We start from the raw sequence: 14,803 nt of genomic DNA on the forward strand, positions 1-14,803 counted from the left end.
TCGCCGCCCAGCGCTCCCTGCTCATCTGCTTTGTTTTATCCGGCGGACACTCACAAATAATGTTCATCTGCTCATATCACTCGAAATGCAACGATGCAAAACCTGTTGAAAATGGTCAAAGTTTCCATTTCACTGCCATCTGACAGAGGTACGCTGCAACACCGGTCAGAGGTTTGTTGTCATAACCATGTGGGCTTGGCTGTTCTGAAAAATGTGTTGAAAAAAACCATTTTATGTTCATCGTCACGCGGCGTGTAGGTATACGTCTGAATGCGAGCCGAGGCCAACGACTTCAGGAAGTGTAAAGGCCGTCTCCGTGGCGATCGGAGACGGTCGAGATCAGAAACTCCAGGTGCCGACTTATGAGGCCCGTCTGCACCGAGCGCTGACGCGAAAACACACACCGATGCACAGACACACACATCGGACGCCCCCTGCTGTTCGCTTCTCCTGGAGGCGTACAGGCCTCAGCGGTGACACGTGCTGGGACCGGCGGCAGCGCACGCACAAGAAGCTCGCCGCAAATGCACGCCATCATCGCCGCCCACATCATCGCCCTCATCGCCGCCCACATCGCCGCCCACATCGCCCACATCGCCGCCCACATCGCCGCCCACATCGCCGCCCTCATCGCCGCCCACATCGCCGCCCACATCGCCGCCCACATCGCCGCCCACATCGCCGCCCACATCGCCGCCCTCATCGCCGCCCACATCGCCGCCCTCATCGCCGCCCACATCGCCGCCCACATCGCCGCCCTCATCGCCGCCCTCATCGCCGCCCCACGCCGCCCACATCGCCGCCCCACGCCGCCCACATCGCCGCCCACATCGCCGCCCATCACCGCCCTCGCCGCCCTCATCGCCGCCCACATCGCCGCCCTCATCGCCGCCCACATCGCCGCCCACATCGCCGCCCTCATCGCCGCCCTCATCGCCGCCCACATCGTCGCCCTCATCGCCGGCTGGAGGCGGTCCCGGAGTGAAATCGCGTCGGCTGTTTTGTGTATTTTCTTCTTCGGCACGGAGGACAATTCATCTTTCTGTCATGACCAAAACACAAAACCATGCGATGTGGTTTCAAGGCTCACGAGCCCTGCTCAGCACAGACGTGCACTGACTCCAACGCCGCTCATTTGCCAAATGAAGATGGTCCCAGCATGCATTGGGGCCTTTGGCAGAGAGAGCACCCGGCAGACCTGTTGCTCATCGAATGGAGAAGAACGGAAGAACGCCACTCGGCCAACCCAAACCCTTCGTGAGGGGGCGGGAAAGGCATAATAATAATAATAACAATAATTGTACATTTATTTTATAAGGCGCCTTTCAAGGCACTCGAGGTCGCCGTATAACTACGGATGTTTCAAGATGGAGCCCCATTCAAAAAAGAAGAGAGGAAGCATGCCCTGCCTTTGAATCTAAAACTGAACATCAGAGGAAACCGGTGTTTTGAGTGTGTGTGTGTGTGTGTGTGTGTGTGTGCGTGTGCGCGTGCTTGCAGGCTTTTATGTGTGCGGTGACATTTTGACCAGCGATTGACGTCTCTGTGCGCTCAGGTCTGCATGTGAGTTTCATCCTGCTGGCGGGGACAGGAGAGGCTGACCTTTCACCTCCCCGCCCCCCCACCGGCAGCGCCACTCTGCCACGGGGAGGAGGGCAGGCGGGGGTCCTCCATTTGAAACACTGGTCTGTGGGGGGGGGGGCACTACTTGAGAGGCTGAAGCAACGGAACGGGACTGAAACATGAATACGCCGCCTGAGACTCCATCTCTGTCCACTTGACTGTGTTTTTACACTCCTCTGAGTGTCAAACCGCGGCAGTACGGTTTGACACTGTTTCCGTTTTTAAAACAATCATTTCTCCGCGAAAATAAGGATCATAAATCAGTTTAACTGGTGGATGAATCAGTCGGGTTTCCTCCTGCTCCTCCTTCCTCCCGTCTCCCCCTCTGATACACAGAGGAACGGAGGGCGACGTGTCGGGGGACGCGGCGCGGAAAGAACGCGACACACGAAACCTTCAACGTGATTGGTCAATCCGTTTGTCTGTCAACATTTTGGGGAAAAAACAACCAATGAACACTCAGTAAATCACAAAGGACCTCCCACCTCACAGGTTAGGCTCATTTAGCAGCCTGTCAGTCAGAGAACCAGAGGACACGGCGCGAGGACAATGAGCCTCATTGAATAGAGCTGAGATTGTTCTGGAATGTTTGATGTATAACACGTGGGTATGTGTCACATGCAAACGCCTTTAAAAGGTGAATTTAATTTTTTTTGTAAAATGTATAAAATGCCCTCAGCCTCCAGAGGGTTAAGTGACATATGTGAATGTCAGTCAGTCACCAAGGCCACTGGTTCTGCTGTTGTTCAGTGTTAAAGATGACAGGACCAATGGGGTCTCAATATACTCCTTTTTTTGTACTAATCTGGATGTTTCACTGAAGAAACAATTTATCATCCACGATATTAAATACCTCACTGGCACTTTATAGGTAGGAGCCTCTTTGAAAACACAGCTCTGTGTGAAGTTTGGTCTTTAAAAAGAAGAAGAAAAAAACTTTTAATCGCGATTAATCGCGATTAATGAATTTCAAAATATGCGATTAATTAGTTAATTTTTTTAAATCAATTGACAGCCCTAATATAGACGTATATAGACGTATACAGACATATACACTAAGGGAAGTTGTGGAATCGAGCTTCAATTCAAACGATGTGAATACCATCAGACACATTTTGGCCCCAGCCTCTCACAAACTTGCTCCTTGGTGTTCCTGCACATCCTCACATCCTCACATCCTCCCATCCTCACATCCTCCCATCCTCACATCCTCCCACCTGAGCACCTGAGCACGTGTCCACAGAAAGCCAACAATCACACACATGACGACAGCAGCATTTTAAATCAGAACGGCTCACGTTTGAATCTCCGCTCAAACAAAAGCTTTCCTTCTCATCTCTTTACCGCTCGATACTCAGTCCTTAAATCCCTCCGAGACAAAAGACATGTTTCCATGCCGATGGGAGCCGGAGACTTCCCACCTGACAACCATCAGCGACTCTTACCCCCAAAGTCAATCATCCTAATGACAGTGAGGTCCGCACAGGAGACAGCTACCGGACGTACACATCGCTGCATGTCCTATATGTGATGTGTAAAGTTAGCTAATTCATTTAATAATGTGCAAACCAATTACAAACATCAGTTAAAAATATATTGTAAACTGAAGTGCGCAATAATTTCTTTTTTAAACCATGAAAAAAGACCAAATGGAAGGGATTATATGGCTCCAATATTAATAAATACATTCAAATCAATGAGTCAGTTCTAACAGTGTTCATCAGATGACATCTTCCTGTGTGTTTCTGGATCAGGTGTGTGAGTGAATACCTTCACAGCAGGTACAACGTCCCCTCAGCGCCGTGGGTCCTGAGCTGCATTCAGGCCAAACGCCTCCATATAATAAACACATGTCTCTTTAAATACTGACCAATGAGCAACCAGAATGCACACGCCGGAATACACACATGGAAACACCATCAGATCTGCAGAATACCTTCACATTCGTCCGTTCCGGCGCTCACCGCATACCTGTCCAGTCCGACCCGGTGAACCCCGCCGGGGGACGCCACTCCACTCGCCCTCGATTGATCTCTCTCTCTCTCAGAGGAGAGAAGTCCTCCCCACGATGTTCCGGCTGTGGCTCTGATTGTGTTTACCTGTCCAGCTTCAACTCCTCCGCTGCGTCTTCACTCCCTCCCTGTCAAACTCTCTTTCCCATTTTCTTTCCCCCCTTCCTGCCTAAAGCCGCTGGCCACACGGAGGTTTGTGAAGCTTTACTCCGACGGCGGCTGCTACCGCCACTGACTTGTTGTACTTTAATTGTGGTTGCTAGGCGATAAGCTTCTCCAATTCTGCACACAGCGAGAAGGGGAGGACAGGGGATGAGGGGGGAGAAAGTGAGAGAATAGGTGGCAGAGGGAGGAGGAGGAGGAGAGGGGGGGGGGCTCATTATAGACACAGTATAGCCTGAAGAGAAGGATCGGGGGGAGGAGGGGAAGGGTTTGACTCGGGGAAACGGAGGAGAGGGGACCTGGCGGAGCAGGTGGAGCAGCAGCAACCGGGACCATTTGCTGTCATATTTCCAAATGTGTAAACACTTAACGCATCTCTGAACACAGATGTATTGTCTGTCACTTTTCTGCCTTTCCAAAAAAAAAGTATTCTTTCCCGGGGTTGTTTTCTGCAAAAGGCTGAACATTGAGACGCAGCGGGTCGCCCGGGTCAGAACCTCGAGGCAGCAGGAAATACACAGTTAACTATCTGATGAGGTCACAACCCCCTCCTGCTGACTGCTGCCTGTGATGTCATTACACAGGTGTGTCTCCAGCTCAAAGAAGCCATTGTGAGTGTCAACATGTACGACTCATGGCATCACACGTTGCAGGTTTCAGGTTCAAGGAAGCTCGATATGGCATTCATTTACAATGAGGTGGTGGGATGAGATGGTGGGATTAGGTGGTGGGAAGAGGTGGTGGGATGAGATGGTGGGATGAGATGGTGGGATGAGATGGTGAGATTAGGTGGTGGGATGAGGTGGTGGGATGAGATGGTGAGATTAGGTGGTGGGATGAGGTGGTGGGATGAGATGGTGGGATGAGGTGGTGGGATGAGGTGGTGGGATGAGGTGGTGGGATGAGGTGGTGGGATGAGATGGTGAGATTAGGTGGTGGGATGAGGTGGTGGGATGAGGTGGTGGGATGAGGTGGTGGGATGAGGTGGTGGGATGAGGTGGTGGGATGAGGTGGTGGGATGAGATGGTGGGATGAGGTGGTGGGATGAGGTGGTGGGATGAGGTGGTGGGATGAGGTGATGGGATGAGGTGGTGGGATGAGGTGGTGGGATGAGATGGTGGGATGAGGTGGTGGGATGAGGTGGTGGGATGAGGTGGTGGGATGAGATGGTGGGATGAGGTGGTGGGATGAGATGGTGGGATGAGGTGGTGGGATGAGATGGTGGGATGAGATGGTGGGATGAGGTGGTGGGATGAGATGGTGGGATGAGATGGTGGGATGAGGTGGTGGGATGAGATGGTGGGATGAGGTGGTGGGATGAGATGGTGGGATGAGGTGGTGGGATGAGATGGTGGGATGAGGTGGTGGGATGAGATGGTGGGATGAGATGGTGGGATGAGGTGGTGGGATGAGATGGTGGGATGAGGTGGTGTCCTCAGTGGTGGAAGGAGCTCCCCACTGACATCAGGAAGTCTCTATATCTTCACCGGAAACTAAAAACACATCTTCAGACTAAATCTGGATCTATATCTGTGTCTCCTCTGTGTCCTTGATTGTTTCATTCCCCTCACCTGCCCTCAGCCTCTCTCGTCTCGTTACTGTCTCATGTCCTCCACCTGTCTCCATGTCCTCCACCTGTCTCCATGTCCTCCACCTGTCTCCATGTCCTACACCTGTCTCATGTCCTACACCTGTCTCATGTCCTACACCTGTCTCCATGCCCTACACCTGTCTCCATGTCCTACACCTGTCTCATGTCCTACACCTGTCTCCATGTCCTACACCTGTCTCATGTCCTACACCTGTCTCATGTCCTACACCTGTCTCATGTCCTACACCTGTCTCATGTCCTACACCTGTCTCATGTCCTACACCTGTCTCCATGTCCTACACCTGTCTCATGTCCTACACCTGTCTCCATGTCCTACACCTGTCTCATGTCCTACACCTGTCTCATGTCCTACACCTGTCTCATGTCCTACACCTGTCTCATGTCCTACACCTGTCTCCATGTCCTACACCTGTCTCCATGTCCTACACCTGTCTCATGTCCTACACCTGTCTCCATGCCCTACACCTGTCTCGTGTCCTACACATGTCTCGTGTCCTACACCTGTCTCCATGTCCTCCACCTGTCTCATGTCCTACACCTGTCTCCATGTCCTACACCTGTCTCCATGTCCTACACCTGTCTCATGTCCTCCACCTGTCTCCATGTCCTACACCTGTCTCATGTCCTCCACCTGTCTCCGTGTCCTACACCTGTCTCATGTCCTACACCTGTCTCCGTGTCCTACACCTGTCTCCATGTCCTACACCTGTCTCCGTGTCCTACACCTGTCTCATGTCATACACCTGTCTCATGTCATACACCTGTCTCATGTCATACACCTGTCTCATGTCCTACACCTGTCTCATGTCCTACACCTGTCTCATGTCATACACCTGTCTCATGTCCTACACATGTCTCATGTCCTACACCTGTCTCATGTCCTACACCTGTCTCATGTCCTACACCTGTCTCATGTCCTACACCTGTCTCATGTCCTACACATGTCTCATGTCCTACACCTGTCTCATGTCCTACACCTGTCTCATGTCCTACACCTGTCTCATGTCCTACACCTGTCTCATGTCCTACACCTGTCTCATGTCCTACACCTGTCTCATGTCCTACACCTGTCTCATGTCCTACACCTGTCTCATGTCCTACACCTGTCTCATGTCCTACACCTGTCTCCATGTCCTACACCTGTCTCATGTCCTACACCTGTCTCCATGTCCTACACCTGTCTCCATGTCCTACACCTGTCTCCATGTCCTACACCTGTCTCCATGTCCTACACCTGTCTCATGTCCTACACCTGTCTCATGTCCTACACCTGTCTCCATGTCCTACACCTGTCTCATGTCCTACACCTGTCTCCATGTCCTACACCTGTCTCATGTCCTACACCTGTCTCATGTCCTACACCTGTCTCCATGTCCTACACCTGTCTCATGTCCTACACCTGTCTCATGTCCTACACCTGTCTCATGTCCTACACCTGTCTCCATGTCCTACACCTGTCTCATGTCCTACACCTGTCTCATGTCCTACACCTGTCTCATGTCCTACACCTGTCTCATGTCCTACACCTGTCTCCATGTCCTACACCTGTCTCCATGTCCTACACCTGTCTCATGTCCTACACCTGTCTCATGTCCTACACCTGTCTCCATGTCCTACACCTGTCTCATGTCCTACACCTGTCTCCATGTCCTACACCTGTCTCCATGTCCTACACCTGTCTCATGTCCTACACCTGTCTCATGTCCTACACCTGTCTCCATGTCCTACACCTGTCTCCATGTCCTACACCTGTCTCATGTCCTACACCTGTCTCCATGTCCTACACCTGTCTCATGTCCTACACCTGTCTCCATGTCCTACACCTGTCTCCATGTCCTACACCTGTCTCATGTCCTACACCTGTCTCATGTCCTACACCTGTCTCCATGTCCTACACCTGTCTCATGTCCTACACCTGTCTCATGTCCTACACCTGTCTCATGTCCTACACCTGTCTCCATGTCCTACACCTGTCTCATGTCCTACACCTGTCTCATGTCCTACACCTGTCTCCATGTCCTACACCTGTCTCCATGTCCTACACCTGTCTCATGTCCTACACCTGTCTCCATGTCCTACACCTGTCTCATGTCCTACACCTGTCTCCATGTCCTACACCTGTCTCCATGTCCTACACCTGTCTCATGTCCTACACCTGTCTCATGTCCTACACCTGTCTCATGTCCTACACCTGTCTCCATGTCCTACACCTGTCTCCATGTCCTACACCTGTCTCATGTCCTACACCTGTCTCATGTCCTACACCTGTCTCCATGTCCTACACCTGTCTCCATGTCCTACACCTGTCTCCATGTCCTACACCTGTCTCCATGTCCTACACCTGTCTCATGTCCTACACCTGTCTCATGTCCTACACCTGTCTCCATGTCCTACACCTGTCTCATGCCCTACACATGTCTCGTGTCCTACACCTGTCTCCATGTCCTACACCTGTCTCATGTCCTACACCTGTCTCCGTGTCCTACACCTGTCTCCATGTCCTGTGTTCATGTTGCCGTCGTGGATCCTACCTGCCCTGACCTCCGATCCTCTGCCTGCCCCTTTTGGACCTTGTTGTTTTCTTGTAACCTTTTGACCTCAGTGAAGTGTTTTTGTTAATCCACACTGAGTCCTGTGGATTCCTCTGCACCTGAGCTCCTGCACCTCGCTACCTGTACTGCAGTCGTAGTCTCACCCGACTCCCACAGGTACGATGGAAACAATACATCGTTTCTATTTCAATTGGCCGGTTTGACTCGTTCTCACATGTCCGCTAGCTGTAAGGTCTGCGCTCTGCTGAGTGCGCCTCACGGGTCATACTTACTGGTTTCACGCCGTCCAGTGACGAAGACGAGCGTTTGCGGGCGATAGAAACCTCCAGGAGGAAGAAGCCAGCAGAAACAGCTGATCAATCACGTCTGCGAGACCTTCGCGGCAAAGGAATTCCGTTAAACGATCGACTCCTTTTCGACAAAAGCAATAAATCTATTTCAAGCAAGCTTAAAAACCTTTTTGCACGATTGAGGACGTTCTATTGAATTTCGCCGTTTCCATAAAGCGTTTCTCATATGGGTCTAAAAGGGTGATTATGCACGCGACAACAGGCGTGTGGAGAGCCCTGAGCATGGCCACGCCCACGTGCTCCGCCCGGGCTGCGGCTCCAGAGGACGTCGATATAAATCAATGTAGTCGTGGAATCTCCGTTGTGCTTGGTGTCTGGAGACCTTTAGTCTGACGGCTGCGGTGGAGTTTCTGTGGTTTACATATGTGTATGCATGTGTGTTGTCATGGCGTCCTGTGAGTCACTCTGTGGGCTCACACACATCTCTGCCACCTCGTTGTCTCGTGTCTGTGCAGCCCGAGTGGTAAAGAACAAATTACTCATTGCTGCTGGAAATGTCAAACATGTCTGCATTGCTCCGAAAGGAGACACGGGAAGGTCTTTTTTTATCCACCCCAATTCCTTCTCGTGTCCGTCCGTGCCTCCATCCACCCGTTGTTGTTGCATAAAAATCCACCTGCCATTTCTCAAAGTTGAGACCAGAGGCGATGCGAGTACCCAGCATGCAACGCTGAGGGGCCACAGCAGGTTGTCCCAACACCTGTCAATCAGGAGAAACTTTTCTAAATATAACGCCCACACAATTCTGCACACACACACACACACACAAACACACACACACATACACACACACACTTGCACGCATTTAGCATCCTCCTCGATGGGCTCCCAATGGGTTGCGGGTGGCCTTTCCGTGTATCCTTCCTGTTATACAGGGGGGGGCGGCTGTAGCTCAGTGGGGTAAGAGGGCCGTCCTGCAACCCCAAGGTTGTGGGTTCGATCCCCGCTCTCCCCATTAGTTGCAAGTGGAAGTGTCCTTGAGCAAGGCACTGAACCCCCAGTTGCTTCCCGGGCGCATCACTGCAGCCCACTGCTCCTTAATAACTAAGGATGGGTTAAATGCAGAGAACTAATTTCCCCTTGAGGATTAATAAAAGTGTATATTTATTTATTTATTTAGACAGGCTTATGGGGTGAGGTGGTGACAGCTTGCTTCAGGTTACAATCTAAACACTGCAAAGCCTCCCAACAACAATTATGGAATATTATGGCGGCTAAAAATAATAATTCAAATATATGAAATAAAAAAAACTGCTGTTTTTAACTGTGTGATGAAGTATCGAATGCTAAACGAACACGTATGTCTGCTGATGGAGGAGCAAAGCACCAACGCCACTCAACACATGCAAATCTGTCTCCAAGTGTAATTAAACCAACATACATTCCCGTAAACACAGCGATGTCGTCAGTCCTCGCCGAGCCACTCAGCCCGAACATTACAGCAGCTTTGAGATGCAACGCATCCGCCGCTGTGACAACGAGCAGCAATTGGCCAGTAAATTTGCCCAACTGTGAGTTTTATGACGTTTCCGGCCACCTGCCGCCCTTTTGCATCGAGGCGCTCGGTGCATTTTCGGCGCGGAATCGATTTGTTTGGACGGAGGGCGACATTCTGCGTGCTGTGGCAACCAAGCACAACCCAATTATAAACAACAGCTCAAAGCAGGCGGCCGGGGGCCTCCGACGCATCTGGGTCGGCAGGGAGAAAAGCACGAGTGAGAAAAGAGTGGGAGAGACGTATGGAAGAGAAGACAACGGCAGAAGGAAGGGAGGAATGGTAAAAGGAAGACAGATACATCAGATGTATGGACGAGAGTTCTTGGTGTAATTAGACTGACTTTTTGTTCTTCTACAAGTCAACACATGGAGCTCCCATCCCAGGGTGGCTTTAGGCGAACACAAAGTTGTCCTGAAGATGTATAGTTCATTTATTTTGACAGAATACAAACAACGCACGAAAGAACATGCTCCGTAATCTTAGAACAATAATGAATAACGAAGAGCGATGTGGAGGTACCGCTTTGTAGGATTAGAGCAGTTTGTTTTTCTTCCATTTTCCACTGAGCTGGTACAGACACAATTTATAGGGCTCTTAAAATCTCAGACACTTCTGAGGCAAAAGAAACACGAGGGAAGGAAAGCAGATGACAGACAGACGGATGAAGGGAGGAGGCGGAGGGGGCAGGTTGCTCGGTGAAGGTCAGTCAGAGCGGGCATCACGATGCGCGTGGCGAGCTTCCTGATGTCCCCGACCAATCAAATCGTGCCAACGGATGATGAGAGAGTGACAGGGCGGGTCTCCAGTTTTACAAAGTCATTGTGTGTGCAGGATTCCCCCTCCCAAGTCTTGTGGTCTGGGGACCAAAGGGACCAAAACACGGCTTGAAGTCAACCCAGCAGAGAGAGACGATGGATATTTACCCATAAAGCACTGCGGCGGAGCCACCTACAATCAGACTAATGGGGCTGGAAGACATGCTGTCATCCATGATGTCACCAAGCCTGAGCCTGTGGGTGTTGATGTTGGTGGTGGTGCTGTGTGTGTGTGTGTGTGTGTGGGGGGGGGGGGATGCCTGCATATGTGGCTGTGGGTCTCTAGCTATGTGTGTGTGTGTGTGTGTGTGTGTGTGTGTGTGTGTGTGTGTGTGTGTGTGTGTGTGTGTGTGTCGGGGGTTGTCTGAGTATGTGGTGGTAGGTCTACGGCTCTGCTTGTGTAAGTGGTGAGTGTGTGTGTGGTGGATGTGGGAGGCGGCATGTCTGTTTATGTGGGTTTGTGTGTATTAGGGTGGTCAGTCTACACTTTCATCATGTTTCTGCATTTATGTGCGTTACATTGGTCTATAGAGATTTAAACACACACACACACACTGGTATTCTATATCTCAGACTGGACTTCACACGTGTAATAAACACACATTGACACACATGCACACGCACACGTTGGTCCTGTGGTTGCTGCTGGCTTACAATGGGTGTGGGATTCCATCGAGAACATCTAAAGAGTCAAGCGGTTAGCGGGTCTGTCACGTTTCCACACAATGGCGCTCATTGACCTAAATAACTGGGACTTTGTGAAACGGGACACCCATTAACTTCTCCTCCACAGATAAAGGCCCATTAGATCTTGGAAGAGCAGCGGATTGAGAAATAACTCAACTCCGACTCCGACATTGTGAAAGGGGCCTGGAATCCGTTAGGACCAAGCCAAGCAGCACTGGGATCTTCCAGAACGCTCCGGTGGGTTGGAGATGCTGTGCAGTCTGCGCCTTGAACGTGGCACTGATGAAGACAACGAAGGGGGGAGGAAGACAAAGAAGGAAAACACTTAAAAAACTAGAGAAGGGAATACATCAGGGGTCTGACACATGTTGACCGATGGGTTTCCAGGAGTTTTCCAGGACTTTAAACCAGATGTCCATGACCAAACTGACATCTCGGTATAAACATGAACAAATTTAGAACATTTCGCGTATTGAGAGCGTACGCCGGCTTATATTTTGAGCGTCTTTCTTTAAAAAACATATTAATGATTCTAAACTTGGCATAAATGAACATGTGATTAAAACACATTTCCATGACTTTTCCAAGACTTTTATGATTTACGTTTTTTCCATGACTTTTCCAGGCCTGGAAATGACCATTTTAAAATTCCATGACTTTTCCAGGTTTTCCATGACCGTACGAACCCTGCTTTTTAAAAATAGGGTCTAATGTTGGATGTGTTGGCTGATCCAGAGAGACTGGCAAGGATTTACTGGATGAGTTAAAGAGGAATAAGAGAAAGCTCCCATCAGCCTCTCAGTTGAGTTCATCGTTAGCTCGTCTTGTTTTTAGGACTTTCTCTAGGCAGCCAGATTATTAAACTCAGTATCAGCACCAGGTCAGATATCTTCTGACGACAGACCCCGTCCAGAGGAGAGGTCAAACAAAAGGATGGATGCCTCACCTGGACCATCGGCCTGTCATTATTACACCGTATTGGAATTTGCTAAATCTTGCAACAGACGGACTCTTGATAACTACCAGATAACCACTTATGTGTTGGACCACCGAGTCTTTGTACGACAGTGATTCATCAATGATGTCACGGTCACGCACTTTTTAACCATTCCAAAAAAGTATCTCAACGTTTCCGACCTTTATTTCCAGCGCCAGACGTCCTGGGGAGAAGACGTTGGCCAGAATGGTGTCCTGAGGTCACCGGGGTCAGAGCGCAAGGCACAAGCAAGAGAGGGTTCTGGCAACTTTGAAGAGCCTTCTAATCCACATGACGGACGACCTCTTTCACTGCCCCTCGTGACAGTTGCACGGCCTCTTTATTACAGCTGTTGGCTTTGTTTATTTCTAGGCTGGTACCTTCTTTGCAGTATTTGTTAAGAATATTAATGATTATATTATATATCAAAAAGTGCTCTACACAATGTCCTCATGAGTATATCTAAAGCCTCAGAGAGTGTGTGCCCTACATGATAGCGCCGACTACGAAGAGAAGAAGAAACCTTTGATGATGAATGACATCATCACTACCTGACCGGGAGCTTAAATACACAGCGTGAGCCAGACTCTCGTTTCATGAGGTGCGTAACTGGACTCACGCCTCTAGTCATTACATGTTGGGAGTGACTAATGGGGAATTAAAGTCAACATGGCCTGAAACTAAGAAACAATTCATTTCAATTTAGCTTCATATCATCACATTGACATTATTCCTTAAGCTCACAGAGAAGAAATCAATATTATTTCTAAAAGCTACAGCATGATAATATTTGGCTTGTCTTTTCAAATCAGGTGTTGAGAAATATGGCGTCTAGGGTTAAGGTTAAACCAGCAGGTACACTCGCTGCGGTGCTACTGGGTGGCACAGCGATATACCAAGGAGTGTGTGTGTGTGTGTGTGTGTTCTCTCCCCATCCCGGAGTGATTTACTTCATTTTAATACAGCATGTTTGCTTTGGAGCATTATATGTATTTAGTCATGAGACATTAATAGAGTAGAAAACATGTTGAAAAATGAGCTTGCTGACGTGTGTGTTCGAGTACTGTATGTTTTTGAGTGTGTGTGTGTGTGTGTGTGCTGCATGAGTCTTAAGGCCCATGCTGTCACTCAGCCCAGCTCACAGGGTGGTCCAAACACTGAGCCCTCTCTACTCACTCACACACACACACACACACACACAAACACATACACACACAAACACACACACAAACACACACACACACACATACACACACACACACACACACACACACACAAATACACACACATACAAACACATATACACACACATACACACACACACACACACACACAAACACACACACATATACACAAACACACACACACACACACACACATATACACACACACATATATACACACATATACACACACATCCACATATATACACACACATACATACACACACATACACGTACACACACACATATACATATACACATACATATATAAATACATACACACAATACACATACACACACACAAACACATACACAAATATATATACACATACATACACACACATATACACACATATACACATATACAAACATACATACATACACACACACAAAACACATAAACACATACACACACACACACACATACACACATATACACACAAACACACACACACACACACAAACACACATACACACACACACAAACACATACAAACACACACACACACACAAACACATACAAACACACACACACACACACACACATACACACACACACACACACACACATACACACACACACACACACACACAAACACACACACACACACACACACTCACTGGTGTACATGTAATGACATACATAAAGTGTACATATATGACCATACATATGACCATCATGAAGCAATCTCATAACCTCAGCGTTCCCCTCCCCCGTCCCAAACCCGCCTCCTCCACGCGGCGCCGCAGACTCCCGTCGCTCGGCAACGCCGCCGCGACACTGCCGCCCTTTCACGCTTCACGCTCGGCGTGCAACGCGTTCCAGTGGAAGGAGTTGGACGCCATGGCGCGTTAGCCAGTAAGTGACCGTGTCTTTCTTCTTCTTCTTGGTGCGCCGGCAAATTAGGAGCACTGAAGGTAAAACAATAATAAAACATATCTGATGAAGCTCCTTAATATAAAAGGGTTCTTGTCAGCGGAAGAAATATTGATCAACTTTCCAAAAGCCACTTAACACGTACGCTGTTTTTTCTGGTTTTCAGTAAATTGGACGGGGGGACGTTGACTTTGGCCGCTCACGAGGAGCCGGGCAAGAAATGAAGATCGTCCGCCGGGCCAGACGTTTAATTATTCATTCTGATGGATGTTCAGATGTGTTAATATCCAAGATGACAGCAGCACTTGTGTAAATATCACCGTGTCAGCTTAAAATGTCAACATTGACCTCACTCAGCCCGCGACACTGACCCCGACAACGACACGCGGCGCTGAGGGCGGAGCGTCTATTTGAGC

The 14,803-nt window shown here is 49.4% G+C and overlaps 1 protein-coding gene across 1 annotated transcript in view; it reads right to left on the minus strand.

The window, feature by feature from the left end:
- Positions 1 to 14,803, minus strand: part of LOC130203913 (ankyrin repeat and fibronectin type-III domain-containing protein 1) — a 161,668-nt gene that overhangs the window by 83,191 nt on the left and 63,674 nt on the right. The gene's annotated exons all lie outside the window — the stretch shown is intronic.

This window comes from Pseudoliparis swirei, chromosome 13 (genome assembly GCF_029220125.1).
Source record: "Pseudoliparis swirei isolate HS2019 ecotype Mariana Trench chromosome 13, NWPU_hadal_v1, whole genome shotgun sequence".
Lineage (NCBI taxonomy): Eukaryota > Metazoa > Chordata > Actinopteri > Perciformes > Liparidae > Pseudoliparis > Pseudoliparis swirei.